Here is an 18,957-nt window from a genome sequence, read left to right on the forward strand (position 1 = left end):
TTTTTTTCTCTGTCTCTTGTTCTCATGGGGTCACTGGGTGTGTGATCAGCACTAAATCAAAAGAAACACATAAAATATAAATCAGATTATTAATATCCAAAACATACAATCATACAAAAGCATACAAAATTCATGAAATAAGATCCCACACCATATAGATAAAGCATTAGCTCAGGGAACTTAGCAGAAACGTCAAACAGCCGGCTCACCTGATGAAGTGCTTCAAAAGCATGAACCCAATTATTTTACTTGCTGTGCTGAGTGGCCTGTTGTTCTGTGTTTGGAGTGATAACTCAGGGTTGAGTGTTGATCTGTATAAAGGCTACATCATCATTCAAATGCTGGTGTCTTCGGCCCGTCTCAATGCTGATTTTCATTATGGGAGTTGTCAAGATGAGGGGGGAACTGTAAACCAAGACAGATAGGAACCATTTGAGGAATGTGAATACACTGCTCTGGTGGAAGCTGAAGGAAGTAAGAAGGGCCACAGCATTGTGTAGAAGACCTGCAGCGACTGCATAGATATTCTGTATCCACCATCTGTTTGTGTGCATGTGTATGTACAGTATCAGTATATGTACAGTTTGTACACACGTGTTTGCGTGTACACCTGCTCTCTTATGTGAATTGTTATGCGTGTGTGTGTGTGCATGCATGCATGCGTGCATGCGTACGTGTGTGTGTGTGTGTGTGTGTGTGTGTGTGTGTGTGTGTGTGTGTGTGTGTGTACCATAGTGTAGAGTGAGATATGATGTATTATGGGTGCTTGGTTCAGCAATACGATTGTGATGGGTCATAATGGCCTCGCCTGATAATATAGCGCACTACAGTACCTCTCATACATTTTACATGACCTCAGCACAGGAGAAGCGGGGAGAGTGGAGGGGGGGTGAGGGGTTGTAAAGGAGGGGAGGAAACCGAGTGTGGAGTCAGAATAGCAGAGAAAGAGAGGGGGGATAGGAAAGCTCGGAAAAGAGAGTAATAGATGATTGAAATGACAGTGAATGTGAGACACGAAGGTGGTGAGAGATGGAAGAGAGAGAGAGAAAGAGAGGGAGAAAGAAAGAGAGGTACTAGAGGGAGTGCGAAATCTGAGATCACGGGAACAGAGGTGGATGAAGTACTCAGATTTTTCCTAATTGATTTTTCACCATTGCCCATACCACAATTTAGAAATAATCTGTTACAAGTAATAGTATACTGTATTAAAATTTTGATTTCAGAAAAAGTATTGGCATGAAAATATACTTAAGTAGGCTACAGTTTTTTAAATATACAAAAGTATAAAATAGGGCTTAATTGTTTTGTAATCATAACCTAAATCTACAAAGTAACTTGCAATTAAAGTTTTCAAATACAATACTCAGTGGAATACAATTTGTATTTATTTTTATTGATTCATTATCGACCACCACACAGCTTCGACACCTTAATATTACCTGTATTGTCATGAATATAAGACGATTCTGATTATAAGACGATTTTTCAAGACTCATTTGTGGAAACATTGAATGTCAAAATAGTCCCCGATTATAATACGACCCCGTTTTTGAGTGGTGCAACCACTCCCTTACGGAGCTATGTGTGTGGATGTGTGGGTGGGTGCCTGGGTCTGAGCACGAAAACAGCATGGTTGTTTTTCACCATTTGTGCGCAACCTAACACACACAGAAACACACGCACATATTAACTGTATATATGATGATTTTGGGTGTGCCAGTACAGTACAGTACAGTACAGTACAGTACAGTACAGTACAGTACAGTACAGTACAGTACAGTACAGTACAGTACAGTACAGTACAGTACAGGGACCCCCACATGGTGACTTTGTCATTTTTCTACCGTTTCGGATGCGAGGCGGCTTGCCAGAACCGGGCCGGCACCCTGGGTGCGTTCCTGTGGGTCTGGAACTTCCGGGGACCCCCCGGGGACCCCCACACAGAGTTGCACCACTTACTTCACACAGGTGTGATTTTTTAGGACATTTCCATTGGAAAAAAACGTATCTTGTCTTATATTCAGGCCAATTATATAAATATGAGCACAGCCTGCAGTTGCATTTGTTCCTCTAGATAGATAGGGCATCAGTTGGACTGCTTAAATGTGATATTGAACCCAAACAAAAGAGAAAGGTTTAAAACGAGTTTGTGCTATAATAAGTCATCGACCCCCTTGAAGCCTGCGGCCAGTGTTTACCGACAGATTGAGGTGTCCGTCATTAGAATTGACTGTTCCAAAGTGATACACTGTGATTATCCTAACAATATAGAAGAGCAGCTCCAACGATGCACGGCCAGATGGCCTCTGTTTCTATGGTTACGGTAACAGGTTAAAGTTTCTGTTCATGATGGACTTGTGTGGACACTGTGTGTGTGTGTGTGTGTGTGTGTGTGTGTGTGTGTGTGTGTGTGTGTGTGTGTGTGTGTGTGTGTGTGTGTGTGTGTGTGTGTGTGTGTGTGTGTGTGTGTGTGTGTGTGTGTGTGTGTGTGTGTGTGTGTGTGCGCGTGAGTGCGTGAGAATGACAGAGAGGGAGAGAGAGAGAGAGAAAGAGAGAGAAAGAGAGAGAGAGAGATCAATACTATCTGCACCACTGTTTCTCCGGGTCTCAATTGAGACTAATGGAGTGAGGGGAAAAGAAATCCACAATCTTTTATGGGGAAATTAATGGAAATCTGTCTCTAGATCCTAAGCTCTGAAAAGAACACGGTAACAATTATCTGGAGTAGCTGTGTAATAATATAAAAGTATGAACGCTTCACGGCACAGAACACAGGACACCCTGGGCGTGTGTGTGTGTGTGTGTGTGTGTGTGTGTGTGTGTGTGTGTGTGTCTGTGTGCGTGTCTTTGTGTGCGTGGTGGTGTGCGTGCGTGTGTGTGTGTGTGTGTGTGTCTGAGCATGGCTGAAAGCAAGTGATAACTAGAAAAAGTGCCCTTCTGGGCACAGGTCTCCACCAGGTTATCCACAGATCCGTGCAGTTAGAGGTAAAAACACTTTTCGGCCAGTTATAGCGCCACCTTGAGGTTGAGTTGAAATTGTTCATGTGGCATTTTGTCCTCGGCCTAGTGGGAATGTGGGTGCACAATTTCACGGAAATCACGCGATGTGTTCATGATTTGCAGCATTTTGTTTGAAACTGAGCACTCCTGTGAACTTTGGAAGTCAATCTTAACCAATCAGGATGGAGTGTGAGAAATCTGAAAGACCGGTTTGGTTGAATGGCTCTAGAGAGACTGTGTACCAATTTGCGTGATGTTTGGACAAAATCTGTAGGTGTGCTGTGCAAAAACTTGTTTTGCACAAAGCGGCCTCCTGGTGGCGCTATAACAGGCCGTTGTGGAAGGTTTGGGGCAGAGGTTCATCGTTGGCATCCAGGGAGTGTGTGTGCAAAATTTGGCATGGACCGGGTTAACGGTGGCCGAGATTAGCTGCTAACGGACACACACACACACACACACACACACACACACACACACACACGGACGGACGGACGGACGGACGGACGGACGGACGGACGGAGTGCAAAACATACTCTCTCCCCATGCCTTCGGCCTGGTGGAGACAATAACAAGGGAACAATAACACACAACCAGACTGCTACAAGAGTGGGAGAGTTGGCAGACAACAAGAGCCTGGCTTGGTAGAAGTCTGTGTGATTGTGTATGCATGTAAGTCATCTGTATTTGTGAGAGCCAGTGTGTTTTTGTGCAGTTCTCTGTGTGCGTGCCGTGGTGCGTGCATGCATGCGTATGTACAGTATGTATGTGTTGACACATTATCTGCCTATTTGGAAAGCTGGGATGTCTTGGAGAGTGTTTGAGGAGAGTGTGTAAAGGTTTATCACATATGCTGCAAGAGGCTCCAGGACCATATTTATGAATATGGTGTTTGTGTTTGTATTATTAATCCAAGTTAGAAATGTATTCCTCATTTCCATTTATAATTTATGTGTTGCAAGTTACTAGGGTAGACTGAAATGGGAGTAATCTGAAATAGGAAGGGAAAGGGAGTAGCTTTCTTCTTGTTAGATTTGAATGAATCATATTCGTGAAGTAGGACAAAGTTATCCACAAATTGAGGATGAAGCTCTCAAAAACATATCTTGCTGTATAGTATAAATCAGCTGCCAAAAGGTGGATAAGATAATGCTATTAGAAGGTGTTGGGAATACAGTAAATGTTGGATAACATTGACCTTTTGACCCGGATCCACTGACAGCAGTTCTGGGGGTCAGGGGGCCCGGGGTCAAACTGTCTACTTTCCAAAATAACATGGTAAAATATGTGACTCTACTGGCTCGCAGACTGATACTGTTGAATTGGAAAAGAGCACAGGTTCCCACTCGCACTACACTTATGAAAGATGTTATGCACTACTTGCAATTGGAAAAGATAAAGTTTGAATTGAGAGGGAGTGAAGATAGATTTTACCAGACATGGCAACCCTTCATTGATCATTTCAATAGGTGCACGCTAACCCCTCCTACACAATAGATAACATAATAGAAATTTGGAAAGAAAAGAAAAGAAAAAAAAGGAACTGAGTTTTTTTTTTTTTTTATTTTTTTTTTCTCATTTAAAAAGAAATGTCTGTAATTCAGTTAATTTACAACAACGTGTTGGGAAAGTTTGAGAGCAAGAGTGTCTGTCCTGTTGTCTTTGTTTTGTTTGTCTGTTCACATTAGTCATTGTTTAACTGTTTTTTGTTTTTTCATGTTTATCACATTTATATATCTTTTATTATGTATTGTATGTGGAATTTACATTACCTGTCATTATCTTTCATTTTATATAACTGAATAACTCATTATCATTGTCAATGATATTCTGAAGTTGTCATATACAAAAAATGCCTAATAAAAACAGTAAAATGTTGGATAACATTGCAAAAAGGTTTACCATAACAGACATTCCCAGGAGGCCAAGGAAGAACCTCCACCCCAAATTCTTCACATCGGCCTTGAACAAATTTTTGCTACTATTCCTGCAGGTTTGTCCAAACATCATTGGTACACATGTGATCAAGATTTCTTATATTCCATTCCAATTGGCTACAATTAGCTGCGGAAGTGGCCCGTTTTGCACAAAATGCTACAAAAGAGTGCTGCATCTGAGTGCCGTAACAATTTGCACACACATCCCCACCAAGACAATGAAAAATTGACACCCTATTTTATTATATCTGCCTAATGGTAGCACTATAACAGGTCGCAAGTTCAACACAGCTCTGGCCTCTGGGTAGGCAACCAGCCCTGTGGGGATCTGTGTTCTAACTTCTGACTGAGGAGTAGGCTACACTTTTCTATATGTGAACACTAGCACCTGGACTGGCTGTTGTAGTGCAAACCATATGGTAATTATTAACCTTCATGAGGCCAGTGTTAGAGTTTAGGACTCTCAGAAACTCTTCCCACTTAGATCAGCTAAAACACTGTGGGCAACACTCCACACATATTCTCTTCTATAAACTCCCTGTCTCTCCAGCTATTTAATAAACAGAAAACAATGCTATGGCAGACTAAATTAATTCCATAGTAGTAGCAAAACAAACCCGACACTAAACATGAATGTTTGTCTCCACCAGCCGAAGGCATGGGGAGAGTATGTTTTGCACTCCGTCCGTCTGTCCGTGTGTCCGTCTGTGGACAGCTAATCTCTGGCACCGTTGCCTTGATCGCAGCCACCCTCTCTGCACACACACTCCCTGGATGCCAGAGCTGAACCTCTGCCCCAAAGTTTTCCCATTGGCCTGTTATAGCGCCACCAGGAGGCCGCTTTTTGCAAAACACATTTATAGCCATTCAACGAAACAGGTCTTTCAGATTTTTCAGACTCCATCCTGATTGGCTAAGATTGGCTTCCAAAGTTAATCATGAACCCATTGTGTGATTTCCGTGAACTTTTGCACACACATTCCCACTAGACCGCGGAAGAAATGCCACTTGAAAAATTTCCAGTTTTGTACAAAATCCCACAACTCATCAACGCAGTGTCCGATTGCGGTGAAACTGTGCATGCATATTCCCACTAGGCTGAGGTAGAATGCCACTTTTTCAAATCAGCCTCAAGGTGGCACTATAACAGGCCAAGTCACGTGACTCACGTCTTTACATATAATTGCACCGATAGGCTTTCTATGCACACTATACTGCTGAGGCCAGGCTCCTGCAACAGAGCCTATTTCAAACCAAGTGCAAACTTTGCAGGCTTGCAGGGACCTTATGGGTATCATATTATTATGATACATCAGTGTCCACCCAGAATCACTTAAATTCCCTTATGACTGTTATTGTTTTCTTCAACCAAGGTTCTTTATATTGTAGGTCTTTATTAGAGAAAGAGAGTGTTTTGACAGGGTGTGGGGCATTTGAACAAGTTTTTTTTTTCTTTGATGGCGATGTCTTTATTATTATTTGCTATAGTCCTAGACCCCAGGAAATTTCATCTGGCCACAAAAGATCACGGGATCTATTAAATGTCAAAGAATCTCGAAAATCGCTAAAACTAAAGAAAGCAGTAAATGAAAATAAATGATCATCTTTTACTTTCTCTAATAACAACCTAAAACATGAACCTTGGTTGAAAAAAACTAAAGTTGTCCGTTAAACTCTTTTGCCAGAAGATCCAGAGATATTTTTGTATTCACATTTCACATAAAGGCCCATCAACAGCATACAAATGTCACAGGACAGATTAACAGCCGCAGAAACCAGAAAAACAGAAACTGAAAGACTAAACTAATCACGACTAAACTAAACTAAACATGGTAGCCTACATAAAAAATTAAATAAAAAACAGGAACAGGAACACAATTTTTTTTTACAATTTAGGCATTTAGAAGATATGCTCTTAATCCAGAGCGATTTACAGTAAACAAGAATGGTAATACATCAAATACATAAAAATAATCATCATGAATCATACGTAAACTAAGAACCTAACATTGGAATATCAATATAATGAAACTATATGTGTATACAGAGTGCTATGTCTACATAAAATGCTATTTAAGTTACATAACTTGAGCCTATGCATATGCATGTAGGTTGTCGAGGCTAGGGCAAGTGCTACGGCAAGTGCTATGGGCTAAAATGGAGTCTGAAGAGGTGGATTTTCAGACTATGGCGGAAGTTTGGGAGTGAGTCTGCACTCTGCAGTTATGATTGCTATGGGAAGTAATTCCATATAGTTTTGGAGCCAGAAGGGAGAAGAGTTTGGGACGTGTGGAGCGTTGTCGGTTGTCCCAGTTCCAGCCTCCCTGCGTCGGTTGATCTGAGCTTGCGGGAGGGTTTGTAGGGTTCGATCAGACTTGCAAGATATGGGGGTGTCATACCTTTGGTTGCTTTGAAGGCTACCATTAGATTTTTGTACTCTGTGCGGGCGGCGACCGGGAGCCAATGGAGGGATTGGAGAAGTGGAGACATGTGAAATCTTTGGCTGGTTGAAGACCAGGCGAGCTGCGGCATTTTGGATCAATTGGCTTAAGTGCGCATGCCGGTAGGCCAGTAAGGAGGGAGTTACAATGATCATGAAGTTTTGATAAGACTGATGTCTGGATAAGGAGCTGGGCTGACTCCTGGGTGAGGATCGAAGGGTCTGATTCGTCAAATGTTATAGAGTGTAAGCCTACTGTTCGGGTGACCGCTGTAATGTGTGCTTTGAATGAGAGCTGACTGTCCAGGACAACCCAAGGTTCTCAGTCTGCACGAAAACAACCTACTTGACAGGCAGTCATAACCCCTGTGAACCCCCATCCCTCCCGTCCCCCTATTATACAGTAGTAGTACAAAGAGGAGGAAGAAATATCTGCACACTTGTTTCTAGAGCTCCAAAGAGACTTACTTTATTATGGCAAAACAAATGCAACGTTTCAACCCACTGGTCTTCATTAGGCAAATGTTTCTTCCTGCTCTTTGATGTTCGCCTTGATGCCTTGACATCCAGCATGCCCTAAATACAGGCAAGAGATGCGCACACAATCTTCTTCTCTGTGGAGTAACATGCACATGGCTGTAACATGCCTATGTGTAGGCCACTTGAAACAGGATTTATTTTCCGGCCTGAACATCTACAGTAGTTTGATGCCCCAAATCATTAATGGGTCTAATCGACCTCAAATTTGAATCACACATTGATGGGTCTCTAAACAGCGCAGAGCCAAAACGCAATTTCACTTAGATAGACTATAACCAGAGGATGTGCCATATGTTACAAATATCACTGCTTGTGGCAGAAGAACATGTCATTTTCTTCCCCACCAATTTCAGTGGTAATAATCTCGGGTGTCATGTCACGTGACAATGACACTTCCATACTGACACTAGGGACCTGTTTCTTACTAAGAATACGATATCAACCGAAAATGCATGTTGAGGGGCCTCTGTAGAGCATACCTCCAAAAGTATGTTCACTTCTGCTGAATAGGAGGTGCCACAAAGGCTAAAGGTTGCACCGTTTGTTGTAGATGTTATTTTCCACCACAGCTTCCTTGGTTCCTGATGACTGATGATACATTACATAGCTCAACCCATCCCAGTTAAATAACTTTAGTTATTGTTGTTATTTGCTATACAGTGTTGAGGAACTGTTACGGCCCTATGTGGCCTTAGTGTACTGTTGGTTTGATTTGTGTGTTTTTCAGTGCTGCATGGTGATTGGAGGGTGGAGTGGAGATTGGAGGAGTGGCACCTGGGCCTCATTCTCAATCAGCCAGCAGCCAGCATAAAAGGCTGGGAGAAGCTCCGCGTCAGTCTTGTTACCGCAGGCATCCATCACCTGTGCTGATCCTGTTTGTAGGCTGTAGGCTCTGTGCGCCATATCTACTGATTGTTTGAAGTGCAGACCACTATAGGCTGTCTTTTGTAAACCATTCGCTTGTGTTCTGAAGAGGGACGCTTGGTAAGGGTGTGCTGCCATTTATTTTATTTTCCCTTTTGTACCCCCGTCAATAAATGTACACTTTTTTGTAACCCAGGTTTGTGATCATTGATAGCCACATATGTTACTCCTTTGGAGCCAAGACCCCATATAAGGTCGTAACAGGAACAAAAACCAAATAATTTTACTCTGTGTATATAAGATGTAACGATAAAAGTCCTCAATCTTGAATAATAAAATATTAAACGACACCTGATGGAAAATACCTGTTGTAACATCACATCACTGATTGAGTGTGGTCATAAGGGCCACAAAGATGCCAGTGCAGCATGGAATTCACTTTTTAAGACAAGTTCAAGGTTCAAGGTTTCTTTATTTTGTCTCCCGAGGAAGAAATTTGTCTTGGACCCCAAGGACCCGCTCTGCAGCATACAGATACAATACAATACAATACAATACACAATACAAGACAACAAAGGCACACAGTGACCCGTACAACATTAAAAAACCACACACCAGACACTTCCAGACACTTCACCTGAGTATACTACTGACGCCACCTCAAATCCTTACCCTAAACGTAACCACACCCATGCCTACACTAGTAACTGAGTACTTCAATACTGATATGGTAGCCTATTCTATGGTAGGTAGGCCTACTCTTCAGTGCTAACATATTAAATGTTCAATTAATTATTTCACACCACCTATGTGATAAAGGTTCCTCCCTCCCCATTCTCACTCCTGGGGTGCTGTACATGCTTTTGCTGAATGTTTGCCTATTTTTGACAAGTGATCACCTATAACCGTTACCGGTATGATTCTTACAGGGACCCTATGGGTTCATGTGGTTCTACATACGTATGTAATCCACATAAATTGAAAACCGTTCGCCCCACTGACTACAAATTTGACACACGTTCCACACCACCACAGGGAGTGCAGTGCCCGTGTCGAGTCTGTTGGATCGCCTGTTGTCCAGAACCAGCACAAAAGCCCAACGGGCACTGCTCTAGTTAACTTAATGACAAGATCTATGTATGAATATGGTCTATAGTGTTTGTCCACTAACAAAGGTTGTCTCTCCAACTCTTAATATCTCTTAATGAACAGAAAATACACTCTTGGGTGGGCTGCTAATTTCAGGGAATCACCTATTCATATATCAGCTTCAGTTTCACTGTTCCAGTTCCAATTTTGTCTGCTCACTTATTTGTGTGTCATCACTTCCAATTTCACTTGTTACTTGCGCAAGCAGAGCGCACAAGTACAGTACTAGTTTCGCCCGGGACTCGTATGCACCGTCCCAGCTGTCCCGCCAATTTTGATGCGTATGCACCGTCCCAGCAAATTGTGCCTGATACGGCAGTGGTGCCAGATTACATACATGTATACATAGGAGCATTACCTTTAATCCTCCCAACACTAAAACATATCGTCATTACATAACCATCGAAAACATTGGGTCCTTTAATCCACATCTTTATTACGTCATCATTGAGAGCTAGTTATACATGTATGTAATCTGGCACCACTGCCGTATCAGGCACAATTTGCTGGGACGGTGCATACGCATCAAAATTGGCGGGACGGCTGAGACGGTGTGTACGGCGCAAAGTAACCACATTATACCGCTAATCAACTTACAAATTACATATCCATATACATAGTATATGTATAACTAGCTCTCAATGATTGGATTAAAGGATCCAATGCCAGAGTGTAATTGGTTTTCGATGGTGACGTAATGACGATATGTTTTAGTGTTGGGAGGATTAAAGGTAATGCTCCTATGTATACATGTATGTAATCTGGCACCACTGCCGTATCAGGCACAAGTAGTCATTACTGAGATTTTACAGTTTGTAGCGGTCGAAAGTACTTGCGCACTCTGCTTGCGCACTAGTAGGCCATTTATGGCCTACTAGTGTGCAACAAGCAAGTATGCACTCGACAGAGTGCAGTTCTAGTTTATCCTGTATGAGCTGGAGATACATGGATACCAGTTATTAAATATTTTATAACAATGATTGCTATCAGAACAACACATCAAAAGAAAACACTTACAGCACCTTTAAGGAAACAAGACAAATTAGACAATGTATTATTATTAGGGCTGTCAATCGATTAAAATATTTAATCTGATTAATCGCATGATTGTCCATAGTTAACTGTGATTAATCGCAAATTAATCGCATATTTTTTATCCGTTCTAAATATACCTTAAATCAGTGGTTTTCAAGATTTTTCATATCAAGGTCCATTATTTATTCTGCATTTGAGCCACGGAACCACCATTTTATGACATTTAGCCTTCCAGACCCAAACTAAAGAACTTTATTGATGTTGGTACCATTACGAGAGACAACAGGCCATGTTGATCAAAATAACATGTTTTCTAAATTGTGTAGACTTAAATTAACTTAAGTAATGCAGCTGTTTAACAATTATTCAACTCTTCAGTGTAAAATTGCCATGCGTCTCTCAACCATTCTGTCAAACTTCAGTGAATTAATCACGCGTTAAAAAAAATAGTGCCGTTAAAAGGATTGTGAGTTAACTAGTTAATAGTGCGTTAACTTTGACAGCCCTAATTATTATGCAATGTAATCTTTATCTTTTATTTTTTGTCTTGGCACTGCTGCTGTTTATACACCCATGATGCATTTCTCTATTAGCTACTTGGAAATGTTTAATTTATCATTGTATTGCAATCTTCATAAGAAACTGGATAAGATTGTCACCTAAATGCCTTGTAAATGATCAGAGCTGCTTTAGAGGACTTCCATTACGGACCATGCATATCGCACATTTGTCCACAAATAAAATGTATCACTGTATCACATCAGTGTAGTCAAAAAGAAGACTTAGGGTCAAAGAAGAAACGCAATATATTTTTTGACTACTGAACTGGCTCTGTGGAGGGGGAGGTGAATGATTAACCCAACTGTGCCCTTGAGCAAGGCACTTACTGCCCCTTTACTCTTACAGCTTGCATGGAGATGCTCAGCACACAGCAGTAAAGCACTGTGTAAATGTTAGGAGACAGTGGTTCATTGCAGCTGAAACAAATAGCATGCACACTCAGCAAACCTTTCCCATGTATAAAGTCCAAAAATATTTACCCGTACGAAAATTTAGATTTCACTTCCTTCACGACACATTGACAAGAACTACCATCAATGTTTGTCTACTGTAGCCTAAAAATGGGACAATTAGACTTAAATGGGACAATTAGACTTATTTACAGCTTATACTCATTGGCGCAAGTCACAAGTGCCAACCTGTGGAATCAAATGCCTCATTAGACCATCCATTAGAGCACAATATCACAAGTTTGATTGCAGAAACATGCCTGTGTGAGAAAACCTGTAGCTAAGGGGTTGTTTGTGTATGTGCATGTGCGTGCGTGCACGCACGTGTGCGTGCGTGTGTGTGTGTGTGTGTGTGTGTGTGTGTGTGTGTGTGCAAGGCATGTGCAAGCACACACGTACACGTGCTTGTGAAACAAACAACCCTAAAGGGATGTGGCTGAAGTATTTATGAGCATTACGTGCTGTTGCCATGGACAACAACAACAGCATGGCATGTCCATCAGATCAAACATCTCCAAGTGTGTGTATGAGTGTGGCCTGTGTGTGTGTGTGTGTGTGTGTGTGTGTGTGTGTGCGCGCGCATGTGCGTGCGTGTGTGTGTGTGTGTGTGAGAGAGGAAGGTTGTGAGAAAATAGTCCTTTGTGTCCTCTTAACACAAGCATACACACACACACACACACACACACACACACACACACACACTAACACACACACACACACACACACACACACACACACACACACACACACACACACACACACACACACACACACACACACACACACACACACAGCGCACGCATGCGCGTGCAAAGATATATGGTATTGTTTTAAGTGAAGCTAATAGGTTTAATTGAGTTCTTGCTGGAAATATGTAGAGTAGGACTCTAATTTATAATGTAATGTACATTCAAGCTGATGTGTAATTACGTTTATTGAGAAATTAAATGCAGGTTTATTTGTAGGCCCATTTCAATTTAGACAAATTAAAGTGCATTTTAAAGGCAGAAGTAAAATAATAACTGTATTCTTGATGTTTTCGTTTTCTTGATAGTCAGTCATCAACTGATTTTGATTGTCCATAGGCTTTTTTGATTGATTGATTGATTTAAGTATTTATTAACAGTTTGCAGAATTACAGTACATTTCAAGTACAACTCAAATACATAATACTAAACATAACAACAGCCTTTATGTTTTCTTCTTCTAATAGAAATATTTTCTTTCAGGATGTATGATCAATACACTTAGATTAGCAATACCCTGCCTATCTCCCAGACTCCCTCCCAGTCAGTTATCGGTTTGAATTAAACGATAATAATATATAAAAATGTAACTAATATAGGCTAATATTTGAATGATTTGTTTTAAAAGAAGAAAGCTCTCTCTCAGACTTATGCCAGTGTGCCAGTGATCAATCTCCCCTGTGCCAATGGTGGCACCCGTGCGGCCGTGCCTAAGGTTGTCTACCCCTGTTCTACAGTCTATCTCACTCCTTATATTTCTCTCTCACTATAATTCACTATACCCCTCGCAATAATATTATAACTTATCCTATTTTGTCAATTCAATATTTTCCAGGGTAGCCTTTGGGACATGTGACCCAAATTGTCAAATTGATAGACAGAGAGAGAGATATAGAGAGATATAGAGAGAGATATATATATATAGAGAGAGAGACAGAGAGAAAGAGAGAGAGAGAAAGGGGGGAGGGCCCCCCCTTCTCCTCTCGTGTGCGCGTCCCCGCGAGTGTTATGTTGGCGGGGTCTTGCAGTCCCTCCCTCCCCATCCTCGCCCCTGGGGCGCGTGTCCGCCGCGCGGTGTGTCCGCCAGGGGGCAGCTTTGTCTCGGTCTGAGGCTGCGCCGTTCCTGCTGCATTACAGAGAGAAAAATACCACCAGATGGCAGTTTAGGATTGCTGCTCTTCTCCAAGGCGCGGTTCCGCTCGCACGGCCAATTTTCAATATTAATATACGCACAATATACACACAAATATCGATTCATTATTTCGGAAGGTCCTTTTTGACTCAGCGATGGTCGATAAAGGTGAGTGACTTGTGTTTTGGTCATGTTTTGAGCGGTGGGAAGAGAGACGGAGCACAGATTAAAGATGGTGGACACAGAACGGGGGAAGGCTGGTTAGTTGGGGGATGGGCGCTGTAGCTAACGGAGGTGAATGTGCTTTCTCTCTCCCTCTCTCTCTTCCCCCAGTCAGTTACACAGAGCTGAGCGATTAGCCTCGCAAGCTAGCTCGAATATTTTCAGCAAAGACCACTTGCTAGAAGGCAAGTGGTGGCCGCAACAACACTCCCCTCTTTGATACAAATAGCCACCAGACGCGAGAGTTTGGCTCGTCAACAATATAAAGCCATGCGGTGTGACGTGTTTTGTGCCTCTTGCAAGGCAGTGAAGTGCAGAATTGTGAGCACCCCCCCCCCTCATTTGCAGACTCCTATTATGATTGTACAGTATTGCTGCCCGCTCGTCGTGCAGCGCGTTGGTTATTGTCATCTGTGCGAATGCTACTTGCCACGTTGGTTGTGGACTTCATTGTTATTCGCCTTTTGCCGTTCTGCTACTTGCATATGCATCTATTTAAGGATGTGGGATGCGATCTCTGCTTCTTGACTGTTACTTTTTCTTTCTTGTATCAACACGAATATCCCGCCCTTTGATGTTTCAAGTTTTAGCAGACTAATTTTGTTGTGGTGATGCGTCAGATCCCAGATTAATGCATTGTTTTAATATCACGAATGACAACCCAGGGGGGTGTTTTCACCTGGTCTTATGAACTTGCGTGCATGCATGTGTTACATTATTATGGCGTTTCTTTCCATTCCCGCCCCCTTCTGTGCGGGAAGCAGGCAACATTGAGCGGGGAAACGTGAGTCACAATGGGGGATGGGCTCCTGAAAGCTGACCCTGGTGACTGTTGAGTCCTACAGGTTTTTTAGTAGGCTAACTGGTCGCCTGCAGACTTTTGCACACACACTAAACAGCTGATGAGTTAGGGATAGTTATAGCAGGTCACAGTCGCCCCAGGCAGTGTACATGATTCCATGATTGTTGCATAACAGCTTTGTTTACAGTTTGAGAGCCATGTGATTTTCTTTCTACCAGCCTATGCCTGCTTGTCTGGAGCTTGCTGAGGCCACTTATCTGTAGATGATCACTTAATGCATCTAGGAAGATGTGACACAGAAGATGATGACCTGGAAAAGTTCATAATGAAAGTGAAAAGACCCAGCCACACACAACCAAGAAATACATGTGAACTCTTATCAGTCGATGTGTTATTTGATTCCCTTTTATATTGGGTGATTTACCTTGAGAGTCTTGGGAGTACATCTCTCTCCTGCATTTCACAGTTGCCACTTGCCAGCCAAGTGTATTGCGATCATGTGAAATTAGACAATCAGTAGCCGATTGATTATGTGATTTCCCCACTATGTAGGATGCTATGTCCAATAATAACCATTCATTAGCTGTATGTTCTCATTTTACTGTTTGTGGTTCATGCCGCAACATGGTCTCTGTTCACTCTGGACCTTTGATCACTCCATTTTATGTAAGGAGGAATGACCAATATTGACCAAATATAACCACCAAATCTGGTAATTTGTGATATAAATCAATTTGAATAGATGTTTTTCTATTCCATATTCACCACTGGTTAGACTACATTGCCATATGCTTTAAACCAAATGAACCATTCATAAGTAGTAGATCAGAGAGTTTTATTGTCTGTATCAGCCGAGACAACCGGCGGCGGTGGCTCAGGAGTAGAGTGGCTGGATGGTAACCGCAAGGTTGCCAGTTTGAACCTGGGCTCCTCCAGAGACTTTGAACCCCTAATTGCTCCTGTCCTGATGTGCTGGTTGGTGCCTTGCATGGTTTCCTCTCCCATCTGTGTGTGAATGTGCGTGTGAATGGGTGAATGTAATGCACAATCTATGTAAAGCGCCTTGGATAAAGGTGCTATATAAATGCACCTTTTACCATTTACAGTGGGAGTCTATCTCCGTTTCAATGCACTAGAGCTGTCCTAGATCCCTGGGAGATCATGGATTGCTGAGGTGGAGTGCATTAACGCAACACCCTACCATCAGCTCCTATTTACTTAGCACATGACACAATAATCAGACGCTGAATGACACAATATACCCATGACATTGTGGGCCAAATAAGGCGAGAGCTCTACAGACAGAGCTGCAGGACACTCACCCTGTTGATAGACTGTAAATATATTCATTCATACTGTATATTAGGGCTGCAAAATAAATGGAAAATATATCGAAACACGTGTCATTGTTCCGACGACACATTATCCAACGTATCGTTGGTCCGACTCTCCCCATTCCTAACCCTAACGCGAAGCCACGTAGTCGGAGTAATGGGATGTCGGAATTACGAGCAAACCCCTGATATCCGGTCTCTACACCCAAACGCAGGCGCGGCCCTCAGAGGCAAATTCTAATCATTTTTTGCCGATTTGTTCCCAGATTGGTAAAACAGAATGTGTGTACTGCAGCACTAAAACAGGCATGTGACAAACTATAAATAAAATTGGTGGAATTTAGAACGTTCTATTTTCCATATAATTAATATTTTTCATCTTTATGCAACATGATTTGCAAGGCCACAGTTTTCTGCAAAACGCCAGAGGACATTGTTGTCCAGACTCACTCTGCACTCTGCTATTTTTAAATAGCTTTCTGTATTAATTTATACTAATTTATTGAATTTTGGTGTCCCAAATACTGGACTATCAGGGCCTTCCCTCCTGTCAATCTGCCTTCAAGGTTCTGTTACCCCTAATCTCAGGTTCTGTTACCCCTAATCCCAGGTTCTGTTACACCTAATCCCAGGAATTGTAAAGAGGCATGGTTGGCAGGGTATTGTTGAATCATAATAACATAACAATAGACAAAATGTAGTGTCACTGCCACTGTTGAAATGAGGAATGTAGTGATTCACTCAACTGACGATTCGATTCATGATACTGGATTCAAGATACAATTTTTACATAATTAGATTTGAGATGAATTATGATATTTTAATTATTTCTCATTAAAAATGCTACTGTTTATGGTAATATTGTGCATCAGAAATGACAGATCAACAAGCTCACAAAGTGTTGAAAAGCACTGTGGCACTTAGTTTGCAGCTTGTCAGGTCTACTGTGTCTAACGTTCATTTTAGCTGATTTTAGTGATACCAGTGCAGTGGTAACTATCTGGTCATTATAGCTAAAACTGCTATTCCAACAGCCTGGTCGAAATGAAAACAGTCTCGTTGGAACCACTGCAAACAAAACAATAGGCATGGGTTGAGCTGTGAGGCTCTGTCCTAGTCTGCTGGCAAACATACTGTCCACCAGATCAAAAATATAAGTACGTGCAAATAGTATCATCATTGATGTGGTGTTGCATGCACAAAAAAAAGAGAGAAAAACGAGGCCACTTGTTGGAGAAGGACTTGCAAGTTGTTCTCAGCATTCTTGTCTTCCTTGACCGCACCAGCCAATTTGATATGCATGTGCTCCTCCTTGCAACTACTGTAGATAGAATTAATATATTATATCTGCAAGTAATATACATGTTTACATGTTAATTATTTCTGCTTCTTAAAGGATTTCACAATTACAGACCTTACTATAAATGCTTAGTTCTACAGCAAGGCTAAAATTGAAATTCTTTGGATTTAGCCTCTCTGGACTGCTATTTTCAGTTTTCTCAGGCATTGTGGTTGTGGTACAGCTACTGTAAGATAAGTGGGATAAATCTATCTAACGTTTGGCTTTTCTTGGCTCACAGCCTGAACTGGTTGTCCCTATAATAGACCTGTAAGGACTGGGTGTCCCACTTACAGATTTGAATTCAAAATAATAATAAATCAAGATCAAGATATTTGGCTATAGCTAGAATTATATTTCTTATTTGTAACTACTGTATTCAGCATGGAAGGGGGGGGGGGGGTGGACAACAAATGATTGAACCTGTTCAACCAGCATTAAATCAGTCAGTGTGATGTGTGTAATTGTTCCTGGCTGCAGCTGTGCCAGGCTAAAGAGGGGCGGGGCTCAACTGACGCACAACAGCAAGAAAAAGAGTATTTAGAATGGGCCAACTGCACACCAGGCCATCTCTGTTTTGAATTTCAGCTGTCTTGTAGCTTTTACCATGTTAACCTGTGGTTGTGTGAATGGAATGGAAATTAGGCATTGACTGAAAACAGTTTGGAGAACTCTACTGAGAATAAATAATACAATACTGTCACACACCCATGATAATGTTGTGACATTTCTTTGTTGCGATATCGATAAATAAATAAAACATATTGTTACATGCTTAGTGCATACTGTTGTTATGCATCTTCATGCTTCCCGAAGGATGAACCCTAGTACCACTCTCAGGCCAAAATTTCCACTTGCACACAAAATATCTCAATCTAAAAGGCGGATTGATAAGAAATGGGGTCGCTCAGATGAGAATCCTAACCATTTGAGAAGTATTGTGAGCTTGTGGATCTGCTATTTTCACTAGGCAAACGTCTGATTTCTCTTTTGGGTCATGGGTTAAAATGTTTGGGAACCACTGCTTTATTGGTCACTGCAGACATAGGAAAGATACACTACATGTTGTGTTTTGTACATGACACCAAGCCTTAAAGTGGCCTTAAAGTGCACTTCGATTTTCAAATATTCCTCGAATATGGGGGGAAAAGATATATTCTAATTAGTTTTATTATATAAAAAAAATGTTTATTTGACAGGGACAACACAAAAAACAATGTATGAAGTTATAAAAACAAATAAATATCCTTTTATCGGATCCAAGAAGCATGTGCACTGTCCCTCGTCCGCTGGTATCCTGTTTATAATAAGTAATTTTCTATATATTCAATATTCAGGCCAATTAAGACCAATATTCACATTTACTTCTTGAGGAATGTTAACAGCCCTACACCCACTCAGGAGAGTTTG

General features: G+C 41.6%; 1 protein-coding gene across 1 annotated transcript in view; it reads left to right on the forward strand.

Annotated features, from left to right (window-relative positions):
* The first annotated feature begins 13,864 nt into the window (after positions 1-13,864).
* Positions 13,865-18,957, forward strand: part of stag1a (STAG1 cohesin complex component a) — a 61,213-nt gene continuing 56,120 nt past the window's right edge. Inside the window, exon 1 of the mRNA XM_083792425.1 lies at positions 13,865-14,018. The gene's annotated coding sequence lies outside the window, so the exon portion shown is untranslated. The remainder of the gene's footprint in view (positions 14,019-18,957) is intronic.

Source organism: Protomyctophum parallelum (genome assembly GCF_964188405.1).
Source record: "Protomyctophum parallelum genome assembly, chromosome: 20".
Lineage (NCBI taxonomy): Eukaryota > Metazoa > Chordata > Actinopteri > Myctophiformes > Myctophidae > Protomyctophum > Protomyctophum parallelum.